General features: G+C 44.7%; 1 protein-coding gene across 1 annotated transcript in view; it reads left to right on the top strand.

The window, feature by feature from the left end:
* The window catches only part of LOC120313111 (protocadherin-15-like), a gene marked incomplete at its 3' end in the record, with an annotated part of 204,033 nt that overhangs the window by 126,430 nt on the left and 50,649 nt on the right, over positions 1-26,954 (top strand). The gene's annotated exons all lie outside the window — the stretch shown is intronic.

The following is a 26,954-nucleotide window of genomic DNA, read 5'->3' as shown; positions in this document are numbered from 1 at the left end:
GCAGAATCCAGAGAAGGCAGAATTGGGGTTTTCTATATTTGATAACTAGAGATGAAATATAATTGGATTCTGACATCTACAATAGGAGAATGTAGTAGGAAATATGAGAAGAAAAAGGAGACGGATAATACCAATACAGCCTGCTACATGGGTAAATATATTTAGGCCTAAGACTGTGCTGTGGAAATTAGGTGTTCAGCCGAGTGATGGCACCGGGGGGGGGGGAAACTATCTTTGTGTCTAATTGTTTTGGCATGCAATGCCCTATAACAGCATACAGAGGGGAGATGATGAAACATTTTATGACCAGGATGTGAAGGGTCTGTAGATACTTTCTCAGCCCTCTTTCTGGTTTGTGTAGTGCAGGGCTTTTCAACCTTTTCATCCATTGTACCACTTTTAGAATAAGGCAATTATCCGAGTACCACCAGTTGCCCATCAAGGTGTCAAACTTGATGACCCCAAAAAAGGGGAAAAATGATAAAGTACAGGTAGTCCTCGATTCGCTTAGTGACTGTTCGAAGTTACAACAGCATTTATCACACTTAATGAGTGTTGCAGCATCCTCAGGGTCATGTGATTTACATTCGGATGCTTAGCAACTGATTCATACTTATAATGGTCACAGTGTCCCAGGGTCATGTGATCAGCTTTTGCAACTTTTTGACAAGCGAAGTCAATGGCCAGGGGGGCGTGGCCAGCTCATCACTCAGGTTGTGGGGTGCCTGTGGGGTGTGTGGGCAGGATGTGGGGGGATCTGTGAGTCTCTGGTGGAGGGGGATGGGACAGGCATGGGCACTTTCCTTTCCTCCCTCTCTCCCTCCCATTGTCCCTTCCTTCCTTCTTTCCCTCCCTCTTTGTCCCTTCCTCCTTCCCTCCCTCCCTTCCATTGTCCCTCCCTCCCTCCCTCCCTTCCTTCTTTTCCTTCCTCTTCTCTTTGTCCCTTCCTTCCCTCCCTCCCTCCCATTGTCCAGCGCTATGGGAGCAGGGAGGGCATAAAAGAGCCCGGAGGAGGCAATTGGAGTTTGGCCACCACTGCCGCCACCTCCGCTATTGTTGAGCCAGACGGCTGCATGATGGCGGCTGCTGTGGTTCCTGCCTGCTGTTTCTCCTTGGCTGCTTCATCTGAAAATGAGTGGCGGCTGCGCTCAGTGTAGCTGGGACCCCAGCACAGCTGCTGTTCTTACACAGGGGAGGAGAGCACAGGCAGCAGAGGAGCGCACGGGGGTGGGGAAAGAGCCACAGCTGCCGAACTCCCTCTGGTGCATTGCACACGGCCACAGCTGGAGAAAAGCAGGAAGCAAGGAAGCAGCTCATTCATTGCTGCAGCCAGCCCCGAGGAAGAGCCAGCACAACCCGCAGGTGAATCCGCCTAGCTTCATTCTTTGCAGCCGAAAGAAGGGCTTTGGTCCCGCTTCCCCTTTGCTCCGGCTGGCTCTGTGAATGCCAGATCTAACCCCAGGGCTGATTGAAAGGCCAGCAGGCTGGCTGGGAGTTTTGGGGTGAAGACATGTGAGCCTTCCTCCATCTTCTTGAATCTGACATTGAAAAGCTGGTTGAAAAGCCCTGGTGTAGTGTACAGATCCTCAGTGGAAGGCAGGTTGGTTGCAGTGGTTTTTTTTCTGCAATTCTAACTATCCATTGAAGTCTGTACCTGTCCTGTTTGGTTGCTGTGCCAGTAACAGCCAGTTATTCAGGTACAGGTAGTCTTCAACTTACAACAGTTTCTTTTAGTGACCGTTCAAACTTATGACACTGAAAAAAGTAAATTATAATCAGTTTTCACTCTTGCAACCATAGTAGCATACCCATGGTCACATGATCAAAATTCCGATGCTTGGGAATTGATTCATATTTATGACAGTTGAAGTGTCCCGGGGTCAAATTTTCTCCTCTTGCGACCTTCTGACAAGCAAAGTCCACAGGGAGGGCAAGATTCACTTAACAACTGTGGCAAGAAAAGTCGTAAAATGGGGCAACATTTACTTAACAAAAGTTTCACTTAGCAACAGAAATTTTGGACTCAATTGTCATAATGACACACTCAATAATTCCTCTATAGCAGGGTTCTTCAAACTTGGCCTTTTTATGACTTGTGGACTTCAACTCCCAGAATTTTGGGAGTTGAAGTCGACAAGTCATAAAAGGGCCAAGTTTGAAGAACCCTGCTCTATAGAAATATATCAGCAGATCCTTGGGCCATCTGTGCTTTCTGGGTTGACGCAGGAAGAACATTCTTTGTTGTGCCTTTTTAATGATGGTTCTAATGTTAGGTGTCCATTTCAGGTCCTTGGAGATAATAGAAACCTAGAAACTTGAAGGCTTCTACTGTTGATATTGTGTTGCCCAAGGAAGGAGTATATAAACACAGCTATTAGAGATTTCTGATGTGGTTCCAGTTAGTATACCAGTGTTATGGTATGACTTTTAAAAATAAAAGGGAAAAAAGTGTACTGTTTAAAGAAGTTTTTTTTTTTTTTTAAAAAAAAGTAAACAAATTAAAAGAGCTAGTCTCCCAGTAAATTTTATTCCATAGATTAATTACTTTTGTGACTTTCTGGAGCTTTTATAGTAAGACTTAGAATAAAAGGATGATGTTGTGCCTATTTATCTACAGTTATCTATCTATGGAGGGGAAGCAAGGTTAACATATAGCATTCAACTGCCCAAATAGTCTAAAACCAAATTATTGGGATTTCCCAATGTTGTCCATCTTAGCATAAAAGCTTGAATACCTTCAATAGAATATCAAAAATATCATTTCTCAACTGTTATTCCAAATGTGTTGGCTGCAAAATAAGTTTAACAGTTAAGGATTTGGGGATTTGATACTTGTATTTGATACTGGTTGTTGTCAGAGGTTCTGTGTTACATGGAAAAATTATTTGTTCTTTCTTTGCTGGCCTTCGGCCTTGTCTGAAGACTCTAAACTAAAGCTTGATAGATTAATATCTAAACAACTTGAAGACAAATATTCTTGTCACATACCTGCTCAATACATTTATAAAAAAGAAACATGTGTATCAACGTGTCCTAGCACTTGGGAACTTGTTTATGACTGGCAAAACAATAAATATAATTTCACTCATATAGATGTAACACAATAAGCTAGGGATATTCTTCTCCATTTCAAATAAGACTTTAGATCGTTTTTCCATCCCACTGGTTTAATAGTTTAATTGAAGCATCTAGCTTTGCTATTGATTTTGTTCTGCTGTTCAATTTTTAAATGATTTCACATTTTATATTATTGAATTTTTACTGTTTGGATTGCTTTCTTTTAGAGTGTTAGATAAAAATAGATCTTTAAAAAGATAGTATAATTTTTTTTTATTAACCTACCTTCGTTTCAAACTTCTGCAAGCCTTCTCTACAAACTTGACTATCTTCCCCTAATTTTCTTTGACTCTGACACTCCACTTTTCTGTTCCTTTATTACACAGAATTTAAATTACATTATTAACTATTGGCAGAGTCCATTAACATTCTGCTGTTTGACACAGCCTTTCTAGGGCATGACATTCATATCCTCAACAGTTTTTATATAGTCACAGATATTACCTCTTATTTATTTTTATCTTCTGACTGAACAGAGCACTTTACATGGAAAGAACCAAAACATTTTTGACTTTACAACTTTCCTGAATTTACTTTTACCTGCCCAGATAGAGAGATGGCCACATTAATTATTTTCTGCAAAATACCAATATATTGTATGTAATGTTAAAAACAGAATAGAACTATTTTTTATTCCTTGTGAATAAATCAAGGGGAATTTAAAAAAATCAACAGTGTGATTATTTAAATTTATGCTACTCAGAGTCAAATTCTACTGATTTTGTTGGAAAAGATATTGTAAGGACCCACCCTACTTTGCATCTTAAGAAGACAGAACTCTTGGAATAGCTCTTCCAACAGGAATCCTTTATTAAGAGAAAATGGTTGCAGGCATGCTAGACAGGACTTGGGGTTCAAGCTCTCCCATTCAAGGTTTTAAGGGGTTCCCCAGTAGTCCCACCCAATCAACCCCCTTCCAGTGATAGTTTCAAGTATCACAATTCCATCCCCTTTCTTCTTCCGTCTGGATGGAGACTTCAGATAACTACATGAAAGGCAATTACTCTTCTTTGATATGTTAACGCTTAGAGGCCACAATAAACACACATTCAGTCCTTTGAAGTGTGCTGAAGGAAGTGAGGGCCATAAAGCCCCTTTGCTCTCCCCCTTTTCTCCCTCTTATGGCAGAATCCAGAGAAGGCAGAATTGGGAGTTTCTATGTTTGATAATTAAAGATGAAATATAATTGGATTCTGACATCCGGCCCCTCTTAACAATAAGAGAGATCCACCTGAAAGAAAACACAAGTAAAGAATTTAGTTAGGCTTGTTAGGATACTCTGTGTGAAACTTCTTCAATAGCTTCGGAGCTCTGACGTGACGTTTATGGACCCACTCATTTTGTGAGGCAGGGAGGTGTTTCCAGGCAACTAGGTACTGAGTTGTTCCATGATATCTCCTAGAGTCAAGGATCTCTTTTATTTCGAAGTGTTGTTCCCCCTCCACCATGATTGGAGGTGGGGGGGGGGGATTTTTGGCCGTAGAGGTGACTGATGCTCTCTTTTCAGCAAGCTGCAATGAAAAACTGGGTGTATTTGCCTGAGGTTTTTGGGTAATTCTAATTCTACTGTTACTGGATTTATGATCCTTTTAATTGGAAAAGGTCCTATATATTTTGGTCCAAGTTTTTTACAGGGCTGTAGGGACTTTAGGTATTTTGTAGATAAGTACACCATTTCTCCTATAATGAATGGTGTAGGCTCAACCCTTTTTTTATCGGCTTGTGCTTTGTATGCCCGCCTAGCTTCATCTAGTGATTTTCTGACTATTGGCCAGGTGTTTTGTAGGTTTTCCATCCATTCTTTCAGTGAAGGGATCGTTGGTTCTTTTGGGGTTAACTCTGGCATAGGGTTGAAACTTTGGCCGTTGGCTATTTGAAAAGGAGTGTAGCCTGTGCTGGAGTGGACTGCATTATTGTAGGCAACTTCTGCAAAAGGAAGTAAGTCCGTCCAATCACTCTGTTGGAAATTTAAAAAACATCTCAAATATTGCTCAAGTACCGACTGGCACCGTTCCGCTTGTCCATCTCCTTGAGGGTGGTGGCTAGATGTCAATCCCTGAGTGGTCCCTAAGAGGGATAAAAATTCCTTCCAAAATGCAGACGTAAATTGCACTCCCCTATCAGAGATGATGCGTTGGGGTGCCCCGTGCAATCTGTAAATGTGCTGGATGAAAAGTTTTGCTAAGGCCTTTGCAGTGGGAATTTTTTGGCAAGGGATAAAGTGCACCTGTTTGGAAAATAGGTCCGTGACTGTCCAGATAACAGTATTCCCATTGCTTTCAGGCAATTCCACTATAAAATCCATGGCTATTTCCCTCCAGGGGGCTGAGGGACTTGCCACTGGTTGTAACAGCCCTGGCGATTTCCCTTGCAACCTCTTTGCTGATGCACAGGTTGGGCAGCTGGCAACATAACTTTCTATGTCCTTTTTTATTGATGGCCACCAAAATTGCCGTTTAATTAAGTGTAAAGTTTTTACAAATCCAAAATGCCCTGCTGATTTTGTGTCATGGCAAAGTTGCATGAAAGTTAGTCTTTGAGTTGTTGGTATATATAACTTTTCCCCTACCCAAGGCAATCCGTCTCTCATTGTGCACACATGTTTGTTTTTCTGGAACCAATCATCTGTTTCCAAACTTTTTCTGAATTCAATCCCAGTTTGGCTGTCCAGTTGTGGTTTTATTTTGGCTTGGGTTCTTGTGGTTACTGGCGCTGCCAGTTGTGATTCTGCCATTATTGGTCTAGAGTCTGTGGTTCGTGCGCTGTTATATTGGGGCATGCGAGATAGTGCATCTGCCAGGAAGTTCTTTCTTCCTGGTAAATGTTTGAGCTTAAATTGGAATTGGTGAAAATGCTGGGACCAGCGGGCTTGTTTGGGATTGAGTTTCCTGGAAGTTTTCAGGGCTTCTAAATTTTTGTGATCAGTCCATACCTGGAAGGGGATTTTGTTGCCTTCCAGGAACTGTCGCCACGTGAGTAATGCCCAACGTATCCCATAAGCCTCCTTCTCCCATACGGGCCAGCGCTGTTCTGTTTCCGTGAGTTTCTTAGATGTATATGCACAGGGTTGCAATACTGCATCATCATTTTCTTGTAATAGCACAGCCCCCACTGCCACATCACTTGCATCTGCCTGTATTATGAAGGGCTTGTCCATATCTGGGTGCCTTAGTACTGGTTCGGCAGAAAAAAGTCTCTTTAGTCTCTCAAACGCTGCTTGGCACTCCATTGTCCATGTTAGTGGCTGGCTAGGTTTTACTGAGGATGTTCCCTTCGTTTTTAGTAAGTTGGTGAGGGGCAAGGCTATCTGTGCAAATGAGGGGATGAATTGGCGGTAAAAATTTGCAAAGCCCAGGAAACTTTGTAGTTGCTTTCTTGTGCGGGGTGGTGCCCATTCTAATACTGCTCTGACCTTCTCTGGGTCCATTTCAATGCCCTGTGGGGATATGCGATAGCCTAGGTAGTCTATCCTTTCCTGGTGGAATTCGCATTTTGAGAGTTTGGCATATAGGTGAGCGGCTCGCAGCTTCTTTAAAACCGCTCTGACAAGTTTGACGTGTTCTTCTTTTGTTTCGGTAAAGATAAGAATGTCGTCCAAGTAAACAAGGACCCCCTTAAACAGGTGCTCCCTTAGAACGTCATTGATTAATTGCATAAAGACTGCAGGGCCCCCTTGTAATCCAAATGGCAAGACTTTGAATTGATAGCACCCCATGGGGCAGTTAAATGCAGTCTTCCATTCGTCCCCTTCCTTGATTCTCACGCGATAGTAAGCTTCCCTTAAGTCTAGTTTAGAAAAAATTTTCCCTTTCGATAGGTGTGACAGCATGTCTTTCATGAGGGGCAGCGGGTATAGGTTGCTTTCACTGATTGTGTTCAGGGCCCTATAATCCACGCATAAACGTAAAGAGCCATCCTTCTTCTCTCTAAAAAGGACCGGGGCAGCCACTTTAGGCTTAGCTGGTTCAATGAAACCTCTCTCCAGGTTTTTTTTTATAAATCTTTCCATTTCCTCCTTCTCCTTTGGGCTCATGGAGTATAATCTGGGCTTCGGGAGTTTTGCCCCAGGCTTGAATTCAATGGTACAGTCTGTGGGTCGGTGGGGGGGAAGCTCATTCGCCCTCTCCTCACTGAAGACTTCAGCAAGGTCCCTATATTCCTCTGGTATTTCTGTTAATCTTTTTTCCTCTCCTATGGATGCTTTTTCTATTCTTGATTCTGGTAGCCTCTCTTGGGGTTTTAAGTCCATAGGGTCCCCCTTCGGGAATTTGATTTCTGTCGTCCTCCAATTTACCCAGGGGTTCCATTTTTTCAACCATTCCATCCCTAGAATCATTGGGCATTCCATACCTGGGGTCACCACAAACGTTAAGTCCTCTTCATGGTTGCCCAGGGAGAGGTGTATTGGCAGAGTGGCTAGGGTAGCTGGCACCCCCCCTGCTATGGATCCATCTAGCTGGCCAAATGAGATTGGTTGTTCCAGTCTCCTGGATGGGATGCCCAGATTCCCCACTAGTGTTGGGCTAATGAGGCAGCGGGTGCAGCCAGAGTCTATTAAGGCTTTCACCTTCACAGCTTCGGGCATGGGGGGGATTAATATAGTCACTGTTTTGAAGATGGGTGTGATGCGTCCACTTACCAGGGGTTCGCCTTCCGAGCTGTCATCTGAGGCATCCACCGTCCCTGTGGTGTAGGCTGGAGTTCTTTCCCCTTGGTGAGCAGAGGTGGGGTTTTCTGCAATTTCCATCATTTTCATGGCTGTTTCTTTTGGCTTAGCTGAATACCCTCTGGGTTTGTTGATTGGGGATCTGTCTGGGTTGTGCTGGGGGGCCTTTGAGCGGCATTCTACAGCTCGATGCCCTTCTCTTCCGCACTTGAAACACCCCATCTGCTTCTTGGCTGTATCCGATGATTTCACCGGTTGGTGTGTCAGCTCAGGCGGGGGGCGGCTCCATTGTTTTCCTCGGCGATGCCTCTTCAATATGTCGATCTCTGCTTCCTCTGCCAAGACGTACCATTCCTCAAGTCGATGTGGGTCTCCTCGGGGCAGGCAAGCATCATATAGATCATAGTTTAGTCCGTCTTTGAAACGGCCAAGGAGGATGTCTTCTGGCCAATTCAGTTTGCTGGCAATGGCTCGGAATTCTTGTGTATACTCAGCCACTGGGCGTTTGCCCTGCCTCATCGTTGTTATTCTTTCACGGGCTTTGCGATCAGCCAGGGGGTCTTCAAATCGTCTTCTCAACGAGGACATGAAACGGTTGAAGTTACTGAGTTCTGGGGCATTGGAGTCATGCAGGTTCACCACCCAATCTGCAGCTGGTCCATCCAGGGCAGATTGCACGATCCGGATGCGGGCTTTGTCGCTGGGGATGTCCTGCCCATATTCCTCCATGTAGCTGAGGACTTGGGTTAGGAAAAACCCCAAGCGTGTTGGCTCCCCTTTGAATTTCACCTCCAACGGTGGACGTCTTGGAATGGATCGGTGCCTCCATTGTGGGTGGTAGTGTCTTCCGTCCAGATTTCCATCTGTGGTCCGGTAGGGGGTGGGAGCTCCTGGATCAGTAAATGTCCCTGGGGTTGCAGGTTCCACGTCCCCCTCGGTGTCTCTCCCTTTGTGGCTCCAGGAACTGGGGCGGGCGTAGGGCTCAGGAATCTCCTCTCCTAGGGAGCTGAGAGTTCTCTTCATCAGGTCAATAGCTCTCTCTAGGATCCAGTCTGAGTACGGCATACAGCTTCCTCCCTCTTCACTTGCGTGCAGGGATTTCTCCATCTCCTGCTTCCATTCTGGTTGCTTGGTCCCCCGTCTCAGGGTCACTTTTCTTGATTCCTTTCCCCACTCGCTTTTCTTTCCAACGCCCATCGACCAGCGAGGCTTGTGGTCCTGTGTCTCCACCACTTCTTCTTCTGAGAAATCTGGCCTCTCGGATCCCAACATCTGGCAAGGTTCCAACTGGGTCAGCGGCTCTCTTTCCAGGGAGTTTTCTCCCTCTCTTGCTTCGTTGTCTGACATGGTAAATTTTTGCAAAATCCCCCGGCAAGGGTCTACCTTCCAGGTGGATTAATTTTGCAAGTCCTGTCTAATGTAAGGACCCACCCCACTTTGCATCTTAAGAAGACAGAACTCTTGGAATAGCTCTTCCAACAGGAATCCTTTATTAAGAGAAAATGGTTGCAGGCATGCTAGACAGGACTTGGGGTTCAAGCTCTCCCATTCAAGGTTTTAAGGGGTTCCCCAGTAGTCCCACCCAATCAACCCCCCTTCCAGTGATAGTTTCAAGTATCACAATTCCATCCCCTTTCTTCTTCCGTCTGGATGGAGACTTCAGATAACTACATGAAAGGCAATTACTCTTCTTTGATATGTTAACGCTTAGAGGCCACAATAAACACACATTCAGTCCTTTGAAGTGTGCTGAAGGAAGTGAGGGCCATAAAGCCCCTTTGCTCTCCCCCTTTTCTCCCTCTTATGGCAGAATCCAGAGAAGGCAGAATTGGGAGTTTCTATGTTTGATAATTAAAGATGAAATATAATTGGATTCTGACAGATATCTTAGGCTATACAAAATTACAGCAGCATTTTATTATGAAAATATGAAAGGATTTTACAAAACACAAAAAACCACTTTATCATTACAGCCCAAATAGAACAAATCAATTAACACCTGGGGATTGGCCGGTCTGAACCATCCAGATGAACTGTGGGGTGAGGTTTGCTTGGGGACACTTTAAAGTATCGATCTGTAAAGGAATCCCTCAGATTCTGTTTATTATGTCTGCTATCAATTACTTTTAATAAAAGTTCCTGTTGGAGGAAACCGTCTCCAAGAGTTCTGCTTTCTTATGATGTGGGATTGAAGTGGGTCCTTACATTAGACAGGATCTGCAGTAATAGTCAACCTTACCGGGGGACTTTGCAAAAACTACAATGTCAGATGACAGGGCAAGGAATGAAGAAAGGGGAGCCCTCCCTCCAACAGGGACCCTGCCAGTTGTCAGGATCCAAGATGTCATACTCCTCAGAAGAAGAAGTGGTAGAAATGCGTGACCACAAACCTCGGTGGTCAATGGGCATTGGCAAGAAAGACGAGTAGGAAAAAGTATCAGGGAAAGTGACCCTGAGGCGGTGCAGCCACCAACCTGGATGGAAGCAAGAGATGGAGAAATTCCTGCACCTTAGTGAAGAGGAAGAAGGTTGCATGCAGCACTCGAACTGGATCCTAGAGAAAGCTATTGACCTGATGAAAAGAACCCTCAGCTCCCTCATGGGGCTGCACCAACACCTTCGGCTACAACCAGAGAGCCACTGAGGGGGAATCGGAAACTGTAGTCTCAGGGACATCCACAGAGATAGTAGCTACTGTTTTGGCAGCCCCGACTTCCCACTGACCCACAAATGGCGATCAGGATGGGAAATAATACCGTCGGCAGTGAAGGCACCAATCCATCCAAAGATTCCTACCACTGGATATGAAATTCCGGGGGGAGCCACCACGCTTGGGGTTCTTCCTAACCCAAGTTCTTAGCTACATGGAAGAATACGGATGTGACATCCCCAGCGACAAAGCCCGTATCTGTATCGTGCAATCCAATCTGGACAGAGTGGCCGCAGACTGGATGGTGAACCTGCATGATTCCAACGCCCCAGAGCTCAACGACTTCAACTGCTTCATGTCCTTTCTGAGAAGGCAATTCGAGGACATCCTTGCTGAGAGAATCAAAATGGTGAGGCAGGGCAGATACCTGGTAGCTGAATATACACAAGAATTCTGGGCCATCGCCAACAAGCTGAACTGGCCAGAAGACATCCTCCTTAGCCATTTCAAAGATGGCCTAAACTACGACCTGTATGATGCCTGCCTGCCTTGAGGAGACCTACACCAACTCGAAGAATGGTATGTCCTGGTGGAGGAAGCAGAGATCGACCTACTGAAGAGGCATAGCCGAGGAAAACCATGGGGCCACTCGCCTCCTGAGCCAATGCGCGAGCCAGCAAAACCACCGGCTACAGCCAAGAAGTCAATGGGCTGTTTCAAATGCGAGAGAGAGGAGCATCATGCCATAGAATGCATGATGCAAAAGCCCCTCAGTGCAACCCAGACCGATTACCAGCCAGGAAATCAGGGAAGTCCCCAGCCAAGCCAAGAGAACCCACCATGAGGATGATGGAGGCTGTGGAGTCCCCACCCCATGCCAAGCCTAGGGAGGGAACTCTGGCCTATACCGCAGGGGCAGTGGACACCTCGGACGACAGCTCGGAGGGCAAACCCCTGGTAAGTGGACCCATCCCACCCATCCTCAAGACAGTGACTATATTAGCCCCTTCCATGCCCAAAGTTGTCAAAGTGAAAGCCTTAATAGACTCTAGCTGCATCCACTGACTCATTAGCCTGATGCTAGTAGGGAACATGGGAATCCCGGTGAGGAGGCTGAAACAACCAATCTCATTTGGCCAGTTAGATGGGTTCATAGCAGGGGGGGTGCCAGCTATCCTAGCCACTTTACCAGTCCACCTATCCCTGGGGAACCACGAGGAAAACATAAATTTTGTAGTGACTCCAGGCATGGAATGCCCAGTGATCCTAGGGCTGGAGTATCTAAAGAAATGGAACCCCTGGGTAAATTGGAGGATGGCAGAACTCAATTTCCTGAAGGGGGATCATGTGAATTTAAACCCCCAAGGAGTTCTACCAAACCCAGGAGCGGGGAAAGCATTGGTGGGAGAGGAAAAGGGGCTACCCAAAAATTTTCAGTGAGGAGTGGGCGGATGAGCTTTCCCCTCACTGACCCACGGATTGTGCCATAGAATTCAAGCCCAGGGCAAAACTCCTGAAGCCCAGACTATACTCTATGAGCCCTAAAGAGAAGGAGGAAATGGAAAGATTCATAAATAAAAACTTAGAAAGGGGGTTTATCGAACCTGCCAAGCCTAAGGTAGCCGCCCCGGTCCCCTTTAGAGAGAAGAAGGAGGGCACTTTGCACTTATGCATGGATTACCATGCCCTGGATGCAATCAGTGAAAGTAACCTATACCCCTACCCCTCATGAAGGACATGTTATCACATCAAAAGGAAGAATTTTCACTAAACTAGATCTAAGGGAAGCATATTACTGCATTAGGATTAAGGAAGGGGATGAATGGAAAACCACATTTAATTGCCCAATGGGATGCTACCAATTCAAGGTTTTGTGGTTTGGACTACAAGCACCCCCACAGTATTTATGCAATTAATCAATGAGGTACTATGGGAGCACCTATTTAAGGGGGTCCTGGTTTATCTAGATGATATCCTTATCTTCACCGAATCCAAAGAGGAGCATGTCAACCTAGTCAGAGCAGTTTTAAAGAAACTGCGAGCTGCTCACTTATATGCCAAATTATCAAAATGCGAATTCCACCAGGAAAGAATCGATTACCTGGGTTATTGTATATCCCCACAGGGCATCAAAATGGACCCTGAGAAGGTTATGGCAGTACTAGAATGGGCACCACCTCACACAAGAAAGCAGTTGCAAAGTTTCCTTGGTTTCGCAAACTTTTACCGCCAGTTCATACCTTCGTTCACCCAAATAGCCCTGCCCCTCATGAACTTACTAAAAATGAAGGGAGAATCCTCAGTGAAACCCAGCCAGCCACTAAAATGGATAATGGAATGCCAAGCAGCATTCAAGAAGCTAAAGAGACTTTTTTTTGTCAAACACGTACTGAGGCACCAGACATGGATAAATCTTTCATAATACAGGTGGATGCAAGTGATGTGGCAGTGGGGGCTGTACTATTACAAGAAAATGACGAAGGGGTATTGCCACTGTACTGTGCAGGAAACTTACCAAAACAGAACAGGGCTGGGCTGTATGGAAAAAAGAGGCATACGTTGTGAGATGGTCATTACTTACGTGGCGCCATTTCCTTGAAGGGAAGAAAATCCCTTTTCCTGTCTGGATGGACCACAAAAACATGAAAGCCTTAAAAACACACAGGAAGCTCACTCCAAGCAAGCCCGCTGGTCCCAGCATTTTCACCAATTTCGTTTTACGCTCAAGCACTTGCCAGAGGGGGAAGAACTTCCTGGCAGATGCACTGTCCCGCATGCCCCAATATAACAGCATGTGAGCCACTGGTTCTAAACCACTCATGCCTGAACCACAACTGGCAGCGCCAGTAACCACCAGAGCCCAAGCTAAAATAAAGCCGCAGCTGGGTAGCCAAACTGGAATCAAATTCCGGAAAACTTTGGAAACAGATGAATGGTTCCAGAAAAATAGACATGTGTGCACAATCAAGGACGGACTGCCAAGGGTGGGGGAGAAGTTATATATACCAACCACCCAGACGGTCACTTTCATGCAGCTATGCCATGATACAAAATCAGCAGGGCATTTTGGATTTGTAAAAACATTACATTTAATTAAAAGGCAATTTTGGTGGCCGTCCATGAAAAAGGACATAGAAAGTTACGTGGCCAGCTGCCCAGTTTGCACAGCTGCTAAGATGTTGCAAGGGAAATCAACCAGACAACCAGTGGCGAATCCCACAGCCCCCTGGAATGAAATATCCATGGATTTTATGGTGGAATTACCAGAAAGCAATGGAAACACTGTCATCTGGGTGGTTATGGACCTGTTTTCCAAACAAGTGCACTTTATCCCTTGCCAAAAGATTCCCACCACAAAAACTTTAGTGAAACTATTCGGGCAGCAAATCTACAGACTGCATAGGGCACCCCAATGAATCATATCTGATAGGGGGGTGCAATTTACATCAGAATTTTGGGAGGAATTTTTATCCCAATTAGGAGCCACTCAGGGATTGTCATCTAGTCATCATCCTCAATGCAATGGACAGACAGAACGTTCTAACTCAGTACTTAAGCAATACTTAAGATGCTTTATTAATTTCCAGCAAATGGATTGGATGGACCTACTCCCTTTTGCAGAAGTTGCTTACAATAATGCAGTCCACTTCAGCACAGGCTACACTCCCTTTCAAGTAGCCACTGGTTAAAGTTTCAACCCTATGCCAGAACTAATCCCAAACGAACCGGCAATCCCATTGCTGAAAGAATGGGTGGCACAATTACGAAACACCTGGCCAGTAGTTAGGAAAGCCTTAGATGAAGCTAGGCAAGCATACAAAGCACAAGCCAATAAAAAAAGAGTCAAACCCATACCATTCACTGTAGGAGAAATGGTATATTTGTCTACAAAATACCTAAAATCCCTACAGCCCTGTAAAAAATTTGGCCCAAAATATATAGGACCTTTTTCAATTAAAAGAATCATAAACCCAGTAACAGTAGAATTAGAACTACCCAAAAACCTCAGGCAAATACATCCAATTTTCTACTGCAGTTTGCTGAAACGAGAACAACAGTCGCCCTTATGGCCAAAAATTCCTCCCACCATCTCCAATTATGGTTGAAGGAGAACAACACTTTGAGATAAAAGAAATCCTAGATTCTAGAAAGTATCATGGGGCAATTCAATACCTAGTAGCATGGAAACACCTTCCTTCCTCACAAAATGAGTGGGTCCATAAATGTCATGTCAGAGCACCTAAACTGCTAAAGAAGTTTCATACAGAATATCTCAACAAACCAGACTAGCCTCTATACCTCTTTTGTTTTCTCTACAGTGGATCTCTCTTATTTTTAAGAGGGGGTAGGATGTCAGAGCTTATTTCTATTTCATTTCTATCTCCTCTGATCTAAAAACAAATCTCACTTTTCCCTGGGTTCTGCCATACTCCCAAGGGGGAGGGGGGATATGCCTGCGGGGTTATTGCTTTCACTTCCTCTATTTGCTACAATGTAACCTTTTGCTTTGTTATTGCCTCTGTGTCTGCTGCCCGCTACAATGTAACAATTTGCTTCCTACACTGCATCTCTTTCTGAACTTTCTTCTCCCTAACCTGTCAGCTGGGAAAAGGAGGGGAGAAAGAAATACAACCTCCGGAGCCTGGCTTATTTCTCCGGTCTCAAAAGGAGGTACGAAGAGCTGCTTGAACATCATGCTATGACTGGAGCTGGACCAATGTTATCTCCCCTTTTCCATGATGGACTTAACACCTGGGGATTGACCGGTCTGAACTATCCAGATGAACTGTGGGGTGGGGTTTGCTTGGGAACACTTTAAAGTATCAATCTGTAAAGGAATCCCTCAGATTCTGTCTATTATGTCTGCTATCAATTACTTTTAATAAAAGTTCCTGTTGGAGGAAACCATTTCCAAGAGTTCTGCTTTCTTAAGATGTGGGATTGAAGTGGGTTCTTACAATTTCCTTACTTGGCCAGAGGCATCGACTCAGTATAATCTGCATTCCAAGCTTAATATTATTTGACTATTCTAAAGAATAGATCAGCCCTTGATAAAAATATTAGGTGCATTTCTACATTATTTTAACAAATGGACTTTTGGACTCCTTACCCTCCAAGGCAGGTCATGTGTTCTACTGCGAATAGTAATATACAGGTAGTCCTTGACTCACAACTACAATTGAGCACAAAATTTCCATTGCTAAGCAATGAGTTGTTAAGTGGTTAGGTTGTTTTAGACTATTTGGGTAGATAAGCACTATATGCCATTTTACGAGCTTTCTTGTCACAGGTGTTAAGTGAATCACTACAGTTGTTAAGTTACTAACAGAGTTGACACTGGCTTCCCCATTGATTTTGCTTGTCAAAAGGTCGCAAAAGAGGATCACAGAACTGGGAAACTGCAACTGTCATAAATACATGCCACTGCCACGTGTACGAATTTTGATTACATGACCATGATCATGTGAAAGATTGTCATAAATCACTTTTATTTTTAATCCCATTGTAACTTCAATCAGTGACTAAATGAATAGTTGTCAGTCAAGGACTACCTGTAGTGTAGAAGATTGACTAAGTTAAACATAATTTCTCCTGCGTTCTGAGTTACTATATATTTCTCAAATTGCTTAGCTCCTTCTCAGCATTAAAAACTAAGTAATTAAGAACTAATCAGTATTCTTTTGCTTCTGAGTATTTTGCATTTTAATTAGATTTTCTGGAAGTGCAACATTATTTAAACGGTAGTCCTGCCAGAGCCAAAAAAATAGAAGAAGAAGAACTCAATCATTTGAAACCAAAATATTTACTTTGAACAAGAGTTGTTCCTTTCAGACACCTTTTTTGTCCCCCCCCCATACTGATTGAATGTCTGTTCTATCAACAGAAAAATGATCCCTGATGGAAGTATAATTGTGTTGCTGCCAGTAAAGAATAAATTATTAAACTTAGAAAACTTTCCATCATTTCAGCTTTTCAGTTTCTATTCAGGACTTTCTATTTGAGCTACAATAAAGGACATAGGGCACTTCCACTCAGCAGTCTAAATTGCTAATCTTCCAGGCTATTAAGCCAACTTCAGATCATGGATTGCTGTGTTTTGACAATGGGATCCAGTTGGTTGTTCATCTGGATTAAGACCAACACAGAATAGTGATTGATCAATGCCCTTTTTGTCCTTCTTACCTGTGCAGGGAAGTCTATCATTAATGGATGGCTTTTGTGTAGGTGGTCTCCTGGTGTGTGTGTTTTTTCCTTTTTAGGGATTGATTCTGCTGCATTCATCACCTTGTTTGCTTTCACTCATAGATACCCTCCCTCTGTCTCCCTGCACTGTGCTATTTTAACTTTATGTGATCCCTTGATTTTTTTTTCATTTTATTTAACATTGTAATATTGAACCTGGATAAACTGCTAAATCTTTTTAAACAAAAGTATTTACAAGTAGAACTCATTAATGAGCAACAAAGATGATTAAGGGACCGGAAACTAAAACATATAAAGAACAGTTGCTGGAATTGGGTATGTCTAGTTTAGTGAAGAGAAGGACTAGGGGTGACATGATAGCAGTGTTCCAATATCTCAGAGGCTGACACAAAGAAGAGAGAGTCAAGCTATTCTCCAAAGCATCTGAGGGCAGGACAAGAAGCAATGGATGGAAACTAATCAAGGAGAGAAGCTATCTAGAACTAAGAAGAAATTTCCTGATAGAATTAACCAGTGGAACAACTTGCCTCCAGAATTTGTGAATGTTCTAACACTGGAAGTTTTTAAAAAGAGATTGGACAACTATTTGCTGAAATGGTATAGGGCTTCCTGTCTAAGCAGGGATCTGTACTAGAAGACATTCAAGGTCCCTTCCAACTCTGTCATTCTAGTCTGTTCTGTTCAGTGACTGACTGCCTTGGACAGCAACCATTCAGAGTTATGACAGTGATTAAAAAGGTAACTTAGCAACAAGTGCCCATATTTACTACCTATGCAGAATTTCTTCCCTTCTTAGTCACCTGTTTGGCATAACAGCATATTGTTCTTGCCTGACCCAGTTTTTATTTTTCCTCTCCCCCCTCACAGAGCAGAAATATTGCCTAAACAAGCTGTCTTTTTCTGAGCTGCTTTTCTCTGCAATGTAACACTTTCCTAAAAAGTACTAAAGGCAAGTTAACAAGCTCAGGTCTGTGACCTTAATTAGTTGATTAGAAAGCTGTGCAGCTGCTGCCTGAAACTGACCAGGCCATAATCAATTTCACACTAAAGTCTTTTACCTCCTAAGCTGCTCATGGCTCATAGCTAGAGTATCAGAATCCAATTATGTTTCATTTCTATCTACCTACTCTGATAAAACCCAATTCTTACTCTATTCTGGATTCTGTCATACTACGAAAGGGGAGGAGGATAAGCAGGGTTTTTTATGACTCTCATTTCCTTCATTAACAACAAAGTGACTGTTTGTGGATTCTCTTCGAGAGAACTAAGCATAACAATGCGGCCATCTACCTTTCATCTTTGTCCCTCTGAAGTTCTCATCTTTGCCGGCAGTGAGGAAAAAGGGGTGGGGGGGAAATCCAATGCCTGGGATCTGGGAAAGAGAGGATGAGTGATTGTGCCGATGGAGCAGATGATGGATTGAATTGCCCAGAAGAACTGTGAGGTGGGGGCTGCTTGGAAACATTTTAAAACATTGAAGGGTGGGAGAGGATTCCCTAGATCCCGTCTAACATGCCTACAATCAGCTTAATAAAGATCCCCGTTGGAAGAGATATTCCAAGAGTTCTGTCTTCTTAAGATGTAAGATTGAGGTGGGTCCTTACAAAAAGTTTGCTAGGCAAGCAGCTTCGCTATTGCATTATGTGTGTGGCTGGTTATTCTCTTGTAATTCCTTCCTCTCCAATGAATATAAGTACAAACTTTAATTCACTTCCTACTGATTATCTCAGCTCCAGAATGAAACATTCCCAAGCATGGGGAGTAGGAGAAAAGGGGTATAAAATTTGTCCTTTTAATCAGTGTTTGCTCGTGAGTTGAGCTCTGGAATTCGCCACTGCCATTTGGGCTCACTGATCTGTTTGGTATCACTTCTTATTGATGCTGTAAAGCTAATGAAAGCTGAAGTAAAATTGAAATCATTGTTACTGTCATGTGATTTGGGGTAATGTAATCTGGGGTAGCATGCCCCCGGAGAGTGATACATCGGACACGGGGGAGGGAGACAGCTGGATCTGGGATTTCATTGCAGGATCGGTCTGCAGTTACACAGGTTACTCTGGTGCGAAGTAACATGGAATGTTCACCTCCCAGCTTAGGAGCCGCGTGCAACAGAGAAGTAATCAGCTGCAGGAACTTAGAACTCAGAAATACATCTGACATGAGTGATGGGAGGATTAATCAACCGGGCCCCATAACAAGGTCTATGAGCTGTGTGCAGGCGCGTTTGTGCTTATAAACAAGCTCCCCCACCCTCTGGCTTTTAACACCCTGACGATGATGGCAGCAATACAGCCATCGAAAGCTAGGTTATCTATTTATTAAACATTTAATTGTTTTATCTCCTGGTGCTCGTCTTTATCTTTTGAATATGTATACACCCAGGAGACTACGTTCCTCAATTTTTAGGTTAATTTTTAATATATATATATATATATATATATATATATATATATATATATATATATATATATATATATATATATTCAATGATTCAATCTTCGATCTCCGGGAAGAGTATACTCCAGTTATTTATTGTTAAAACAACATTTAAAACAATAAAAACAGTTATATACAAGATTAAAACAACTTAGCTTTTGCTGGTCCTCTGCCAGCGTCCTCAGAGTGGGGCTTAGGGGGTGGGAAAGTTCTTTTTATCCCCTTGCTGATCCAATTGCCTACTCATTGCCCTCATGATAGGGCCACTCTTCCTGATTGCCTGTAACTGCCTTAACTGTTCCGCCCTCTCTTTCCTGCACTCCAACTTTGCATTTTTCTGCTCTGTCATCCTTGTACCGCCTCCTCCTCTCTGCGCTGTTATTACCAACACACTCTCCAATCCCTCCTCTCTACTAAATGCAAGGCACCCCCTCCGATTCGGCACCACACGAGTCCTGCCACGGAGTTCCTCCTTTTTATTCTCCCTGTTAGACTGCTGGTCTGCCTGCCCTTTTTGAGTTCCATTGTCAGTTCCTATCCCATCTCCCTCCTCCAGCCCCCCTCCTCTCCTGACCTGCTGATCCATGCACCCTTTCTGCCTTCTGTCATCCATTCCTGTCACCCCTCCCTTCTCCAATTTTTCCCCTTCCCTGACCTGCCTACTTGTATACCATTCCTGTCTGCCATCATCCCCTTCTATCGCTCTTCCCTTCTCCAGATTTTGTCTCCTCCTGTTCTACCTGCTGTTCCTGTTTCCCATCATGCCTTCCTATCAATCCTCCACTCTGTGGTAGTTTGTTTCCCCCCTCGGTTTGCCGATCTCCTGCTGTTCATGTCTTACATGGTCCATTCCTGTCCCTCTTTCCTTCACCAATATTTCTCCCCCCGCCTGCTGATCTGCCTGCCATTCCTGCTTTCCATCATTCATTCCCATCAATCCTTCTTCCTCCAATTCTCCTCTATCTCTGCCAATCCTGCCCTACGTCATCCATTCCTGTCAATCCCCCCTTCTCCAACCCTCTAACCTGTTGATTTACATATCGCTCCTACCTTCCGTCAGCCATTCCTGTCGATGTTCTCCTCCTCAATATTCTTCCCCTCCTAGTCTGCTGCTCTACCTGCTGTTCCTGCTTACCCTCCTCCATTACTACCCATATTCCCTTCTCCAATATCTCCCCCCTAATCTGCTGACCCACCTGCTGTTCATCCATTCCTGTCCATCTTCTCTTCTCTAGTATTCCTCCTCCCTTAACCTGCTGTCCTACATGCTGTTCCCACATACCGACATCCATTCTTGTTGGACTTTCCTTCTCAAGTTTTCCTCCCCCCCCCAGTCTCCCATCCTGCATATTGTTCTTGCCTGCCCTTCTCCATTCCTGTCAGTCTTTCCTTCTCTTGTTTCCTCCCCCCCTTTAATCCGCTGCTCTGCCTGCTGTTCCTGACTATCATCCTCCATTCTTACCAGTCTTCCCCTCTCAGACGTCCTTCCTCCCCTCATGGATATGCCCCCATTCCTACATGCCTCATCTTTTTTACTCTATTCTTTTCTCCCTCCCCTTCCCTTTTGATCAGTCCCATAGGGTCAGGCATTCCTCTCCCCCGTGTTCTGGGTCGTACGGTCAGATCTGCTACTCCCAAGACTCTTCCCTGGTCCCCTCCTCCTTGCAGTCCCTCATCATACACACCTCCTCCTTCCTTAATACCCTTACCTGTCTGTGACTCTAATGCTTCCTCATCCGTCCCTACCTTTACCATGTCTTTGGGATCCTCCCTATGCTTGGCCATATAGTAAGTATCCCCCCCCCCAGTCCTGATTTCACCTCTGACAATCGGCATCCACCTCTTAACATGCTCTTCATGTACTCTTAGTGCCTGATACGCCGGGGGCAATTCTACTCATCGATTGATGGAGTCTATGTTGGAAAACCAGGCCTCCTTTGGTAGGCGTCCTCCCTTGGAGGCGTCCTGGGCGATGGCTTCTGCCCCCTTAAAATCGAATGAATGTCCGGTGTTAATCATGTGCGTCCATATTTGGGAATACCGCTCCTGCCTTCTGACAGCCAATTTATGTTCATGTATCCTAGTTTTTATTCATTTGGCTGTCTCCCCCGTATAGTTACATTGGCAATCTTTGCAGTGCACTCTGTATACGACCGAATCGGAGGGGGCACCTTGCATTGAGTAGAGAGGAGGGATTGGAGAGTGGGTTGGTAATAAGAGCGCAGAGAGGAGGAGGCGGTACAAGGATGACAGAGCAGAAAAATGCAAGGTTGGAGTGCAGGAAAGAGAGGGCGGAACAGTTAAGGCAGTTACAGGCAATCAGGAAGAGTAGCCCCGTCACGTGGGCAATGAGCAGGCAGTTGGATCAGCAAGGGGATAAAAAGAACTTTCCCACCCCCTAAGCCCCACTCTGAGGACGCTGGCAGAGGACCAGCGAAAGCTAAGTTGTTTTAACCTTTTATATAACTGTTTTTATTGTTTTAAATACTGTTTTAACAATAAATAACTAGATTATACTCTTCCCGGAGATCGAAGATTGCATCATTGAACAAATATGCCCAGGATTCGTATTTTTATAACCATTAAGGACACACAAACACACATACATGTGTGTGTGTGTGTGTGTGTGTGTGTGTGTGTGTTGAGAGAAGTAGTCGAACACCGGGATAAATAAAAACAACTGTTTAATAAACTAACAACTGTTTGATAAACTTAGCTTTCGTCGGCTAACTGCCAACGTCATCAGAGTGGAATGCTGGAGGTTTGAAAGCCTGCTCATAAGACTGGCAGTTTATGTGCTCTGCTCATAGAACGCATCACTGGTCTGCCTGCCCCAGCTGACCGTATTACTTCTAATAGTCTTGCATCCGTCTGTATATTTGTATATTTTGCCGCTCTCTTTGTCTGCTTTGGGGGGTATCTGGGTACACTTTGCTGTAGGATGATCCCCCAGTGCATCCTATCTTGTGGCCATCCCTTGTTGTGAGTATGGCACTCCACTTCCCATCATTGACTCCTGTATGAAACGTGCTTGGGATTTCTCCCGTTTTGCCAGTCACATTTCTTTGCTGTTGTATGAGACAGCGGTTCTGGTCTTGCATAGGCTGTACCCGTTGCACTCATTGTGGGTTGTTGCATTGTTGTTCTCACTTCCTTAGTGCCTGATAAGCAGGCAGTAAATCTATGTGGCGATTAATTGAATGTTCATCCGACAGCCAAGCCTCCTTCAGTAATTGGCCACCTTTGGAGACATCCTTGCGATGGCCTCTGCCCTGGCAAGGTCAAACATGTGATTGTTGTTGGCCATATGGACCCACACCTGCGAGCATTGCTCATGTCATTTAATGGGGGTGCAACATTTGAATCCCCCCCCCCGTTGTCAGGGTGCCGGATCAGCCGTTGATCAGCAGGAGCAAGGAAGCTCCATGGCGTGCAGGAATGAGCAGGAGACTAGCAGACTGTGCATTGATCACCAACGTACTGACACTTGTGTAACAAACAAATACTCAGATGGATATGGCGAGGGGACTGTGAGGTTGGATAACGAACAGATAGAGGTGGTGCCTGCGGATGGGAGAATGTATTGTAAAAAGGAAACGGCATACCCTGATCGTGGTTGCAGTAGACGGAGGAATTTGGCAGTTGGGTCAAGGCATATAGTGGGATTAAGGAAGAAATGCATCCCCTCCAAAGTGTGTTTTTGCATACAGCAGGATGAGGGGGGAGGGGGACACTCACCATCGGCAAGTGAAGGGAAAAGAACTCCCCCTAGTCCTAAGATTGATAAGGAGAACACTTACAGTAAAATATGGAGGAGATGTGGGAAAACATCACGCACATACGTGTGTGTGTGTGTGTGTGTGTGTAGGTCTTTGGTTATTCGGGTTTTCTCCCACGTCAAATTGGAAGTGTCTTGGCGACGTTTTGACGAAGTCTCATTCGTCATCTTCAGGCTGGTGTTTTCAGCTTCGTGCTTCTAGGAGCAATGTGTGATTGTAGCTGTTTCTTCCTCAAGCCACTTGGAGTAACTGTTCACTACAATGAAGAACACCTGTCCTTGGAAGGGTCCTGCATAGTCTATGTGAATCCTAGTCCAGGGGGTTTGCGTGGTCTCTCAGTGATGTACTGGGGTTTGAGGCATTTTAGGTCTGGTCTGCTGGCAAACCTGGCATCCTTTCACTTGAGCCTCAATATCCTTATCCAACCCTGGCCACCAAAAGTAGCTTCTCGTGAGTGCCTTCATCCTGACTATTCCAGGATGTCCCTCATGCAGAGATTCTAAGACTCTTGCCCTTAATGTGTGTGGGACTATAAACCTACTTCCCCATAGAATGCAGCCATGGTATGCTGATAGCTCATCTTGTCTTCTGATGAAGCTGTGAAATTCTGTCCCAGGACTGGCCACCCCCTCAGCACCCAGTTCAAAACATGACTGAGTGTTTTGTCAGTGGCTGTTTCAGCAGCCACATCCCTGGCATGAAGGGGAGACTCTGGCACATCCTGGATTGCCAGGATACGTGCAGCAGGTGCGGGGTCTGCTTCTGAATTAGGCAGGGGCAACCTTCTGAGTGCATCAGCGTGGCCCATTTCCTTGCAGGCTTATGGACTAGCCTGTAATTATAGGCTGCCATAAAGATTGACCACCTCAGCATCCTTGGGGAAAGGTTTGCTTGTCTGCAGTAAACAGACCTAGAAGAGGTTTGTGGTCTGTAAAGACCGTAAATGGGTGGCCATAAAGGAAATTGTGGAATTTCTTTATTCCTGCAACTATGGGTAAAGCCAATTTGTGTGTAATTTCTTTCCACTGGGGAATAATAATGCTATGGGAATAATTGAATTGAATAATATGCTATGGGAGCTTGCCTCCCGTTAGCCATTAAATGGCTCAAAACTGCTCCTATCCCGTATAATGAAGCATCACATGCAATACTGATAGGCAGTTTTTCATTGAAATGTGTTAACACAGAATCTGAAGACAGCAGTGATTTGACTGCTTTGAAACTGTTTTCGTGGATGCTAGTCCACTGCCATGGTGCCCTTTTATCCAGGAGCCTATGCAGAGGCTCTGCTAAAGCTGCCTTATGAGGAAGGAATGCATGGTAGAAGTAACCCTAAAAATGCCTGCAGCTCCCCCTTTGACTTAGGTCTGGGAGCCTGCTGAATACCCTTAAGCTTTCAGTCAGCGGGGTGGATTCTGGCAACGTCTATCCAAAATCCCAGGAACTCTGTGGAGTTCACATCTATTTGACATTTGTCTCTCTTGAGCTTCAGCCCTGCTTCGTGGAAGTGCTGAAGAACAGCTCTTAGACATTCTGCTAATATTTCTGCTGACTCCCCAGCAATTAGCACGTTGTCAAAATAAGGACACATACCTGGAATATTTTTGAGTGTGTATTCCATCACGCTCTGAAAAAGCCCTGGGGCTACACTGACCCCAAACTGCAGGCAATGAACCCACTATGGGTAACTATTGTTTGTGCCTCTGCAGTGGCATCATCCACAGGCATTTGCTGATACGCCTGTGCCAGGTCCAGCTTTGCGAATAAGCGACCTCCTTGTAATGATGCCAGGATGTGGCTAACTACAGGTAACGGGTACGCATGTTGCTGAAGTGCCTTATTAATGGTGCACTTATAATCAGTGCAGATGCGCACTTCACCATTCACTTTAACTGGTGTGACTATGGGGATTTCTCACAAACTGTTATCTACCGGTTGCAGAACACCTTGCTGCACTAACTTATCTAATTCTGCATCAATCTTGGGCTTAAATGCAAAAGGCACTCTACAAGGCTTTACTCTGATTGGGGCTATGGTTGGATCAAGGTGGAGAGCAATTAGTGCTCCTTTGTACTTCTCTAAATTGGGACTGAATACATCTGCAAACTCCTGGCAGACAGCTGCCAAATCTGCTGTTTGGGTTCTGTTGATGCCAGTCACAAGGATGCCCAGGGCATCAAACCAGTCTAAGCCGATCAGGCTTCTGCACTGGCCTTCGACTACCATGATGTTGAGGGGACCCTCAAACTCTTTGAACTTCACTTTTAACATGGCTTCGCTTTTAACCGCTATGCGGGAATTTTGAAAATCTGTCAACACTAGATTTGACAGCTTGAGTCTGACTCATTTCCTGCCATGTAATTGAAGGTTTTGTAGGAGATTATGGACAGGGCTGACCCGGTGTCCAATTCCATTGAGCATGGAACTCCTTGTAGCTTGACTCTTAGTCTAAGCTTTTCTTTGAGGAGGTGATGGGCTCCTGTTCTCAGAATGCTCCTTCTTCCGGAGCAATATCCTACTCTATTTTACCCCAGAGCCCCTTTACCTCTCCTGGGAAAGTCTTCAGGTGGAGATTCCATCTGGCGACCTTTACAGACGATAGCCACATGCTTGGCACACAGCCGTATGAAACCTGCACTCTGAGCGCTGGTGCCATCCTCTGCAGCCAGCACAGCTAGGGAATAAGGCTGTCTTGTCAAGTGGCTGCTGCCTTCTTCCTGGAAGCCTCTGCACCCGGTCGATCTCAATGTCCTTGTCTGAGTCGTCTGCTCTCTCTGAATCTTCATGATGAACAGCAATCTGGCTGGGGGAATTCTTTGAGGGTTGTAAAGCCTTTTTTTTATTAAATAATTTTTTTTATTTTTCCAAACTCTCCCCCATACATATACCGTGATATTTATCAGATGTTAACATACATTCTTTTTACATTCATATATAAGATATGTTTAATAAAATGAAATAAATACATACACATGACTTTTGGTGTTGCTCGTCCATTTCCCTTTTCACTGTATCCACACTCCTTCTTCTCTACCTTCCTTCTCCCTTTCTTCTCTTCCCTACTCCCCTTTTCTTCCTCTCCTCTTCTCTTTCCTTCACCACTCTCCTCCCCTTTCTCCCCACTTCTCCTCTTCTCCTCCAACCTTCCTACTTCCTTCTCCCCTCCTTTACTTTTTTATCTTTCCTCTCCTTTCTTCCCCCTCATCCCTCTTCAGGGGTAATGTCCAAGCAACTCCTCTCTCAAATTTCCCTATCTGTATTATATACAATAAGATTAATTTTCTCTTACATTAATACTTCTATTTATCTAACCTTCTCGGTATATACTTCTATAAATATTTATACATGGGTTGTAAAGCCTTGACTGCTCCTCTGGCGGCCTCTTCTGCCATCACTTCTTTCAAGGTGTCCTGGAATGTCAAGGTCTCCTTTGCAAACAGCCTCTGCTATAAGTCTCTGTTTCTTAGGCTACATACCAGTCGGTCCCTGAGCCGATTTTCTAAATCTGGAAATTCACAGAGTCTGGATGCCTGTCTCAGGGCAGCCACGAATTCAGCAGCTGACTCCCCTGGCTGCTGTTCTCTCTGCTTGAATGCGTGTCTCCATGCAATGATAGACAGTCTTGGTTCAAAGTGTTCTTTGAGTCTTCTTTTTAAGTCAGCATTGGTAACTGACTCCAAGCTGGCTGGGGCAATTAAATTTTCAGCTATGTCAAAAGTTGCCTGGCCACATACACATAGTAAAGTTGCAGCCTTTAGTCCATCTTCCCTGACTTGGTTTGCCCTCAGGTAATTTTCGACCCGGGAAACGTAAGAGCTCCATTGCTCTGGATGCGATAAGTCGAATTCGGATAGCTTGCCTATCTTGGCCATAGCTGTCTGTTACTGAGTCTCTCAATGCCTTATTCTGCTAAGGGCTTCTGTGAGAATCCTAGGGATGGATCCCTTAGGATAGTGGTGCCTCTAGCGTGGCTTGCTAGCAGGTAGAAGGGGAGAACACTGTTCCTACCAGGGCGCTGAGGCCTAGTCTTACCCCTTAGTGACTCTCAGCTCTTAGACCTCCAGCTCTTTCTTCCTTAGCAGCATATCCCACCTTCTTTGCC

Source organism: Crotalus tigris, unplaced genomic scaffold (assembly GCF_016545835.1).
Source record: "Crotalus tigris isolate CLP2741 ecotype Arizona unplaced genomic scaffold, ASM1654583v1 scf7180000018574.274189, whole genome shotgun sequence".
NCBI classification, from domain to species: Eukaryota; Metazoa; Chordata; class Lepidosauria; order Squamata; family Viperidae; genus Crotalus; species Crotalus tigris.
Note: the sequence above shows the minus strand (reverse complement) of the source record. Positions and strands in the feature narration are given on the sequence as shown.